Genomic DNA, 10,506 nt, shown 5'->3' on the forward strand with positions numbered 1-10,506 from the left:
TGGGCTCGAATGGAAAGGCAGAGAAAGGGTGCTAGATTAACTTTCTGACGTGGTTATCTTGCAGAAGGAGGGGTCGGATTCTGAATAAGCTTCGCCCTTGAATAACAGGTGACACAGACCAGCTGGGTCGAGGAAGGACAGGGTGGCCAGATGGGGCCAGGACTGGAGAGGCCCCCTACCCAGGATGGAACGGTGAGCACAGAATAGAGGCAAAAAGCCAAGACACAGAGTCATTAGTTTAGAAGAAGAAGGTGAGCCTGGCTGGTGAATCTAGAAGCTCAACCTGAGGCCAGATTCTAAAGGATTTGGACCAAATGTAGAGGACAGGATACGCAGCAACTTTTAGGGGCCAGCTGGGGTTGGTGACATGGGATCTGGAGTGGGAGGAGGACTCAAGAGGATGCATGGCCTCAGCCTATTAAGAGGGGTGTGTATCCAGAGGGGCTGGAGGAAAGAGATGGATGGAAAACTGAGTGTAGGCAGGGAGGCCTGGAACCACCTACATACTCAAGGGTAGGGAGGCAGGTCTTTACAAGAACATCACACTCCATCACCGCTGTGTGTTCAACAACCGGGCAAGTGTGCCCTCTGTCCTGGCTTCAAGTCTTATGGGAGACAGGATTCCACAGGTGTCAGGGCTTGGGGTGGGCCGTGCAGGTGAATGACAGGGTCCTTTGTTGAGGCGTCATCATTCTAAACCTCCACTCTGCGGATCTATCCCCCCTGAAACCAACAGGCAGGAGAGCGATCCTTTGGTGACTTTGCCTCTAAGTGCTTAAATCCCCTTCCTCCTTCTCTCCCTGACCTTTGCAGGGAGAAGAGAGTGAGGGGCTTGGCAAGAGAAAATCTGGGATAACAGCCCAACTCTGCTGTTATCAAACTTTGAGGATCAGGCAAACCAAGTACCTCCCTGGGACTCTGTCTCCTGCTCTCTGAGACAAGGGGTGGCCTCGATCAGTGGTTCTTAAGTTCCTGAGAGTCTTGTAAAGATATGGACCCTCTCCCAAGAAAGAGAAATATACAAATATGCAATTTGTACGCAGGTTTTCATTCCACTTCTGAGGGTTCATGGACTCTCTGAAGTTTGTTAGTGGATTCTCTTCCACATTTCTCAAGGTAGGGGCTGTCCAGAGATCGCTTAGCATCACAGAGCAGATTCCTGGTCCCTCACTCGACATAATGAGTACGAATTTCTGGGGGTGAGACCGATCATCTGCATTTTTCACAGACATTTCAAGTGAGTCATATGTTCACTTAGGTGTGGGGCTCACTGGCCTGGTCCACGGCTCAGGTAAGTATCATTTGTATCAGATGTTCTCCAAGGCCACTGTCACCGCCAATGGCTCCTCAGCTCTGGCCAGACATATAATGCACGCATGAACTGGGGGGGATGTGTTGCCATTCAGCGTAGGGCACTTTCAGGCTTGAGCTGCCAAAAGTTTCCTGTAATATGGAGTCCCTCCCCCTTGCCCACCCTCCTGTCATTCTATATGGCTCCCTCTGCTTCTCCAGCTCAGCTGATAACTTCAAGCAGGGTCTTCCTGGTTTGGGTTTTTGGTTTAAGACCAGAGATGGTTTTCTGGACAATTTCTTTAACCACTTGGCTCTGGTCCTAGCCAGACTTTTCCCTACAGAGGACCATGGCCTTTCTCATAGCTGTGAACTCAGTTTTCTGTACAGAGCTGCTATCTCCATGGATTTCACTCCACTCTCCAACTCCCACCCCTAGTGCTGCCCCCACCTCTACATTCCTGTCTTCCGTGTTTTGATCCTCATCTTCCTCAGGAGCTTCAAGCTGCAGGATTCTGCTCATCCATCCTCTCAAAGAGGTCCCCTCCGAGGACCCCATCTGACGATGCTGTGCCCGTTCCCCAGCTTCTCTTCATCACACTCCCCTGTTCTACTGTCATCCCAGAATTTATCATCCCTGAAATTATTGTGTATTCACTTGGTTCCTTTTCCATTGTCTGTCTCTGCTCCCCTCCCCTCTGACTATGGGACACTTTCTGCCGTGTCCATTATTTCCTCAGTGCCTGGGACAGTACCCGGTGTGTAACACGTGCTCTATAAATACTTGCTGAAAATTGAACGAATAAATAAATGAATCAATGGATTTTTAAGCCTACTGCTAACAGGCTGGTGGCCCAGTCCCTCCACTGTTAGTTGTCTTTGCCTGTCTGTGAGTTCACCATCTCCCTCCCTCAGAGCCTCTTACCTTTGGAGTCCAGGACACTGCTCCTTGGTCCTGCCAACTGCTGGCTGTTCGCTTTGGGGCAAGTAACTAACCATTCTGTACCTCATTTCCCATCATTCATTCATTCACCAATATATATTGAGCTCCTACTATGTTTTCTAAGTGCCTGGGACGCAGTAGAAAACAAAGAAAGATCTCTGTCCTTAAGGAGAGTCCATTCTATCAGAAGGAGTGAGACAAATAAAAAAGAACGCTAAGTAAGTAAAGCACATTGTGTGTTGGTGATAAGTGCAGGAAAGGGGAATGGGCGAGGAAGAGGGCCTCCTGAGACAGGATAATAAAAGAGAGCCGCATCACAGGGCTGTGATGTGTGAAGTGAGTCAACGTGTGTGAGGCATGAGGCACCTGGCAATTGCATTTAGCAATTGCGATGTAAATGTTACTTATTATGCTCATCAACCCAGTCTCCGAGGTAAGATGTCTCTGCTCCACTTATGATTCATTTTACCCATGTCCCTGGGATTCCATCAGTCCAATATACTCTGGATCCTTTTATTATCTTTTGTGACTAATGTTTAAATACTGGAGTTCCTACAGTTATTAAAAGCTCACTTTTATCTCCCTCATTCCCTCTGGAATCAGTCTCAATCTATGAATACCTTTGAAAAGAGTGTCCTTTTTTTTTCTGCACCACAGAAGTGCAGGTCCCTGAGCCCTGGAACCAGTTCTCAACCCCATGTTTGGGGTTTGCCGTCCCACTGCCCAGAGGGCCCTATTTTTCCTTCCTACCTTGGTCCATCTGCCTGGCTTTGCCCCCTTGGCTGAACTCATCACTTTTTCCATGACAGTTTCCATCATACCCCTGCCTGCCTCCAAGACCTGCTCATCATTCCCATTTTGTCCTTGAACACAACCCATCAGCGCCAATCAAACCACGACTCCCTAATGTGTCTCCATGTCAGCCTCCCCAACTCCACCGAGATCCGAGAGAGCAGCTTCTCTTTTCTCCTTTGAAGGCACAGCAGCGATCACAGTGTCAGGCATTTAATTGGCTCGCAATAAATGTGCGAAAAATTTTGTTCAAATAAATAGGGAAGTTCAATGGGTTTAGTTCTAAGACGATTTGTTTTTAAGCAAAGTCAAAATGTCTTATGAAAAGCTAGGCAAAATTGGCATTTACTATATTTAAATTTGGAGAATTTTGGTTTTAACCATCATTCACTTGAGCAGCTGTTACGTGCCGCTTATAATTAGCTCTCTTAACCATTTGGTGTGTGGAGTGTGACTTCAAGAATAATTCCAAAGAAAATTCCTTTTGATAATATATAGTGCTGTATGAGCCTAGGTTGTCATGTTGGAAGACACCTCAGCTGAGTGAGTGATTCAGTTCAACTCCCACCTCTTCACAGAATCTTTATGGCCATTTTATAGTTAAACCCACAGGGGTTAAAAACTCTTCTCAATGTCATTTAGCTAATGGGTAGTGGAAACGAGTTGCCTTTAAGAACTAATGCCAATAGTCTATGGTTCTATGTGGTTGTGCAATTCTAAGAGGAAGATTTGAACTCAGATCTCCTGCCTTCTTGTTTCTTTCACATGTATTTTGTCTCTCTTGTTGGGAAAGCGCCTGTTTCTCACTCATTTGACACTTGAAGAACATAATAATTCATACGTCGTAACCATCCTCATTAGTCTTTTTGATTGTAAATAACAGAAGCCAGTTCCAGCGGCCTTCACCCGAGGGACATTCATTATAAACTCCAAAGGTAGAGATGCAGATGGGACAACAGGAGCCATGAACAAGGGGAACCAAACTCTGTAGGAAATCCAGGATGTCCTCCTCACTCTCCATCTTAAATCTTTGACTCTTCCATCCATAACTTCACTCTTCTTAATGCAAACTCGTTTTCTCTCTTGCACAAAAGAGCATGGCTACTGGCAATATCCAAATTTATATTTTTCTCTGTTCGAAAGACCCACCCCAAACCCAGTTCTGAAGGAAGGGAGTTGTATTGGGCAAGACTGGGACACGTGCCCATGCCTCTGGGGCCTGAATAACATGGCTGCCGGGGCACCACGTAGCTGGAGGAACAGGCCTTCTCGGGAAAAGGTGAGCGCTGGACCAGGTGGAGAAGCCGGGAGCTATTCTTTATTTGAAACTATAATCAGGGCATCAACCACAGTAAGAGGAAGGCAGAGAGAGGGGGCGGTGGTAAGCCATCCTACCTGCAGCTTCCTGGCTTTCCCCTCACTTTAGATTGTAGCTCAGTTTATTCCTGGGTTAAACATAAGCTTCTCAGCAAACCCACAGTAAGATATCAGTTCATACCTGTCAGAATGGCTATCATCAAAAAGACCGCAAATAATAAATGTTGGTGAGGATGTGGAAAAAAGGAAACCCTTGTACACTGTTGTTGGGAATGTAAATTGGTGCAGCCTCTATGGAAAACAGTATGGAGATTCCTCAGAGAACTAAAAATGGAATTATCATATGATGCAGCAGTTCCACTCCTGGGTTTATATCTGAAGAAAATGAAAACATTAATTAGAAAAGATACATGCACCCTAGTGTTCATAGCAGCATTATTTACAATTGCCAAGACATGGAAGCAACCTAAGTATTCATCAACAGATGAGTGATAAAGATGTGGTGTATATATACAACAGAATATTACTCAGCCATAAAAATAATGAAATTCTGCCATTTGCAACTGTGTGGATGGACCTAGAGAGTATTCTACTTAGCGAAATAAGCAGACAGAAAAAGACAAATACTCTGTGTTATCACTTAAATGTGGAATCTAAAATATAAAACAAACAAATGGATGCACAAATAAAAAAACTAAGCTTCTTGGCCCAAGAGTAAACTAGAGTTCGTCTGTACACTCATCCATTTGCTCCTCAGTTCCCTCATCCCCACCTGATAGTTTTAGTTCAACATCTCACAGCTGTCACCTCCCCCCCTCATTAAGTCAGGGCATCTCCCCTGCCTCATTGCCATTTTTGGACAAGACACCTCCTGGGATGCCTGCTCTGTGTTCTGAAGCTCAGGTTGTGGGTCTGGGTGTCCCTTCTTTGGGGCTGGCTGCTCAGAAGGGCTGGCCTGCCCCTTTGCGGGACGGTTGAGCTGAGGGCGTCCAGAGCAGGCCTGTGACAACCAGCGCACAAACACTTCACGGGAGGAAGACTCTTGTTTTCTGGTTTGAGTATCTCTTCCTTGAGTTTTGTAGCAGAGCTTGGCATGTGAGATGGTAGAAGGCTTCAGAGACCATCTGATTTCAATGGACAGTGGTTTTTAAAACCACACACACCGATTCAGCCCAAGGGAAACAAGGGCTCTCTGAAGGAGGGGCCAGAAATCTGCATTTTAAGAAGGCTCCCCCAAGTGAGTGTAATGCATAACCGGAGATGAAATCCACTGATGCAGGTGGCCCAACTTTCTAGTTATTTTATAAATAAGGCCATTGAGGTTTGGAGGGATGAATTTCAGTTTAGAAGAAAGGCTGCAGATTAAGTTAAAACAAAAACAAACCCTAAAAAAATGAAAACTGATGAATTCATCTGATTGGTCAACCAGGTGGTTTGCTTTGTGGTTCTCCTTTACTTCCCCAGATCCCAGCTGCCTTTGGGGAGGATGACAAAAACTGTTAACCAGTTACTCTGCATCAGAGGAGGAGGGAGGGACAACTATATAGCGTATAGACAATTACATATCCTCCCACGTTGTAATTGGACTTTATAGCTGTCTGGTCATGAGCCATTTCCAGGTGAGAAAACTGAGGCTCATACAGGTCAAGTATGAAGATTAAAGTCACAGGGCTGGTGAGTGACACTCTGGACTCCTAGAGAGGTAGGTACCTCTGCCTCAGACATTGACACTTTTGGCTTTTTTCTACTACTTCACAACACCCTCTCCAGTGAAAAATGACCGGATTTAAAGACTTTTTATTTGGCGTTTGTGAATAACATAATTTCAAGACATTAGCCATTTGGGTTCTACTTTAATTAGAGAAATGATATTAAAGTTAACCTGATGGCAGGGGGTGGGGAGGGATAAGTTAGGAGTATGGGATTAACAGATACACACTACTATATATAAAATAGATAAACAGCAAGGATTTACTGCATAGCACAGGGAACTATATTCAAAATCTTGTAATAACCTATAATGGAAAAGAATTTAAAAAGAATATAGATATATAAATATATTTGTATAACTGAATCACTTTGCTGTACACCTGAAACTAACACAGTATTGTAAATCAATTATACTTCAATAAAAAAATTAATAAAAATTTAAAAATAAAGTTAACCTGGTGTTTTCAAGGGGGAAGACTTTGCACCAGTGTGGGTTGAATATTCGGAACCCTGGTGAACAGCACAAGACTTAGGCTCTGGCCAGTATTCAATAAACTTAGATCCGTTGTAGCAGAACAGAACTATCAACTGTCAGACATGTACAACATTAAAAATTTTAAAAAGAGAGTTACTTAGTAATTTATTTTTTCCTAGATTCAGTATAGGAGAGAAATAAGAAAGCCTATTTTCATTTCCTTTACCCTGGTCTAATGTGTAAAAGAATTTGCCCACCTGGCCTTGGAGCTTATATAAAAAACATGCTTCCCCCTTTTTTTTTCCGGAAAGGTTGGGGTGAACTCTCTTCCCTCCTTCTTTCCTGTCATTTAAAATTCAGCCCAGTGGGGCTTCTGTCAGCTGGCAGTCGATGTTCACACAAGGAAGTGAAGGTGTTTGGTTCAGAGCTGATTTTTAGACCCCTGGAGTCCTGGACGGGGGAGTGTGTGTGTGTGTGTGTGTGTGTGTGGTGTGTATGTGTGGTTGAGTTCTAAATAAAAAATCTTCCTGCTGTACATTTTCTAGTCGTTTCTACGACTTCAGCACTTTCAGAGACTTAGATTGAAGCATAAATAAGAGGCATTGTGAGCATTCACCAAGTAATTATTCCTAGTTGGTGAGTTAATACCGCACCTAGACCTCATGGCCTTGCGGCTCTCAGTTAAACTGGTTTTGTGGCTGTCAGTCAAACTCCGACATGGCACATTTCCCACTGATACTAAATGAGCTGAAAACTTGAGTTACTGTTGATTTTGCCTTAGGGAATTTTACCAAGAACAGCATTTACAGCGGTGGAGCAGTTGTGGGGGTGGTGTATGCATGTGTGTGTGTGTGTGTGTGAGAGAGACAGACAGACAGACAGACAGACAGATACTAAGGAAACATGACAGATCTGGCTTGGCTCCAAGGCTCGGTTCTGGCTGAGGTGGATGGTTGACCTTACCCTCTACCTCCCTGTTCATAGTTGGCACCTGGCACTGACGCAGGAGAACTGAAGGCCTAGCAAGCACTACCCAAGCATCTCGTCCAAACACCATGCCTCCGATTTCCTCCCCAGATAGGGAGTTGAGATTCTAATTAGCTGAATCATCCAGTGACAACTCCCTTCATTGTGTTAGGTTACAAAAACACGATCACGTACTATGGGAACGCTGCTGGGAAATTCATTCCATTTTCAAGTTAAACCGTTAGCCTGGCCTGTTTCAAATGACTAAAAGATTCTAGAGTCATGATTTTTCAACGATGCCTTAACAGTGATTTGGAAATCAGTTTTTCAGCCTTAAAAGGCGAGGAAAACTTGAGCCAGATTTGTAAAGGGACTGAAATACCAATTTGAAACATAAAAATCATCTAGAATATTTCTAATACATTTGTTTCAAGCCCAATAAGAGCCAGATAGGCTTCTTCGGTGAAGACCCTTCAGGAAAGCTGGCCCCACCTGTAGTTAAGTCAGGAATTCAGGGTAGAGATACCAGCTGTCAAGAAGACATCACTAACAGCAGGCTCGGGATGTGGAATCCCTGCCCTGCCGTGCATTTGCTTTGCAGGGGTAGGTCCTGGCTGCCCTCACTCCCTGTCATGAGAAAACAGGCGAGAATGATCACGGGACCTAGTTCTTCTTGACCTTCTCCTCCTCCGATTCCCTGACTGCCTTCTCAATGGTCTCGGTGTCTTCTGCGATGACTTGATGTGTTTAGGGATCAGAGTCTCCCAGACACAGAGTCACATCTAGGTTTGACACCAGGCTTGTGTGATTTCCTTTCTGACCGTTTCTTTCAATGAAGAAGGACGAACATGGACAGAAATGAGTGGAAAGCATTCTTTTTCCCTAGAATCACATGCATGACATTTCATAGGGAGGTCTTCCAGCTTCTCACAATGTATTCAGGATAATTTAAAAGTTACTGCAGGGAATTCTTAAAGAAAAATATTTCCACAAGAGGATGAAGATCCCTGACAAATTCACTTTTTATTTGCTTTTCTACAAAAAAGGTAGATGAAGGTTCCCCCTTGTTTTCAGAGCTTCTGATCAACACGAGGATCATTCATTCAACAATTACTGAGTAATTACTGCACGGCAGGCATGAGTCTGAGAACGTTACATGTACATCTCATTAAATTCTCACAAGAACCTGTTATAAATACCATAGTGTTGATACCATTGTAAGTAAAATACAGATACTGGCTTCTAAATACTACTCTCCAGTGAAAGGAACCAAGACCCTTTTGATGAAATGGCTGATTCTAGGGCTGAAGCAGCAAAACACAAGATGATTCTGGAGTATCTTGTGTCAGTGGTCAGTGTTCTATTATGTAATGGCCAGTCAGGTGTGGCCACAAGAGGAGACTCAGGAGAAGGTGGGGATTGTTATTATACTCACACTCCTAGAAACAGGATGCCACACTGGGCCTCATGGAAAGGACACCAGGGTGGTCAAGAGGCAGAAGGGGCAGGAGTGAGGGAGGGCCTAGGGCACTGTTAGTGGAGTTTCAAGGCCAGGCAAGCAAGGGCAGGGTCAATTTAGGATTGGCTAGTTTGAACAGTTTCAGCAAGCTCTACGTATAGGGATGGTCCCCAGTTGCCTGGCACCTGGCCTTGGGATGGTTAAGGCAGAGGAATATTGCCTCCTGGAGTCATGGGCCAGATATGGCACATCTGGCTCTGGATTAATTAGTTTGCCAGTCAGAGGGATGCTGGCCTTTGCTATCTGTAACAACCGGCTAGCCCCAGCAGGGGTAGCATCTCCCCAGCCAGGAAGGTTATTAAGATGTTGAAACATCTTATGATGGATCCTGTCAAAAGGGCCAGCTTTAAAGGGATGCATTTGTTTCTACTAATGTTCATTGTTTCAAATCAGGGACAATGAATAATAGTAATGGATTATGACTTGAATAAAATAGGAATTCACAAGTTCATGGAGATATTAATTAGTTAATTAATTAGTTAATTAATTAGTTAAAAGTTTGATGAGAATGCAATATTGACATTGTATCAAAAAATCTTCCTTCAAAGGCTTGGTATTTATAAAGGGGAAAAGAGTAACTGGAGAAGTCTGGTGGACACAACCTTAGTCAAGCGACCCAAGTTAACATGATAGATAGTAAGACTAATGGATATTGTGAACCACCTGGTAGGATACAAGGAGGACACAGCATTGCTGTGGTGGACTTGAACATGGCCCCATAATCCCCATCTCCTGGCATTCATGTTCTTGTGTAACTTCCTCATCATGAGTGTAGATGGGACCTGTGACTTCCTTCTAATTAACAGAATACGGCAAAGATGGTGGGGATGTCATCCTGCCACAATCTTATGTAAGCCTCCACCTGGCTCTTCTTGCTGATTTTGAAGGCATGAACTCTGTAACCAAAAAGAAGTAAATCCTACCAACAACCTAGGTGAGTTTGGAAGTAGATCCTTCCCCAGTAGAGCCACGAGGTGAGGACTCAGCCCTTGACTGCACCTTGATGCTAGCCTCACAGAGCACTCAGCTAAACTGAGTCCAAAGTCCTGACCCAGAGAAACTGTGAAGTAGTAAATAGTGTTGTCTTAAACTGCTAAACCTGTGGTAATTTTTTGTGCAGTATAGAAAATCAGTACTGCCACATCTATAATTTAGTTCCTGCCAAAGATGCCTGCAATCTTCAAATGTGTCAAGGTGATGAAAGTAAGGGAAGATTGAGAGAAGAGGCCAGATTGGAGAAGACTAAGGGCACATAGTAACTAAATGCAAGGGATGATCTTGGATTGGATCCCGGACCAGAGGGAAAGCCCTTGCTAGTAAGGACATTATTGGAACAATTGGCGAAATTTGAGTATGGACTGTGGATTGGATAATAGCACCTTATAAATACTGACTTTCTTGATTTTAAGCATTGTATGGTGATTGTGTAAGAAAATGATAAAGTGAGTATAGCAAAATGTTAACAATTGGGGTGAATCTGGATAAAGGCTGTAT

This window comes from Vicugna pacos, chromosome 1 (assembly GCF_048564905.1).
Source record: "Vicugna pacos chromosome 1, VicPac4, whole genome shotgun sequence".
Taxonomy (NCBI): Eukaryota; Metazoa; Chordata; class Mammalia; order Artiodactyla; family Camelidae; genus Vicugna; species Vicugna pacos.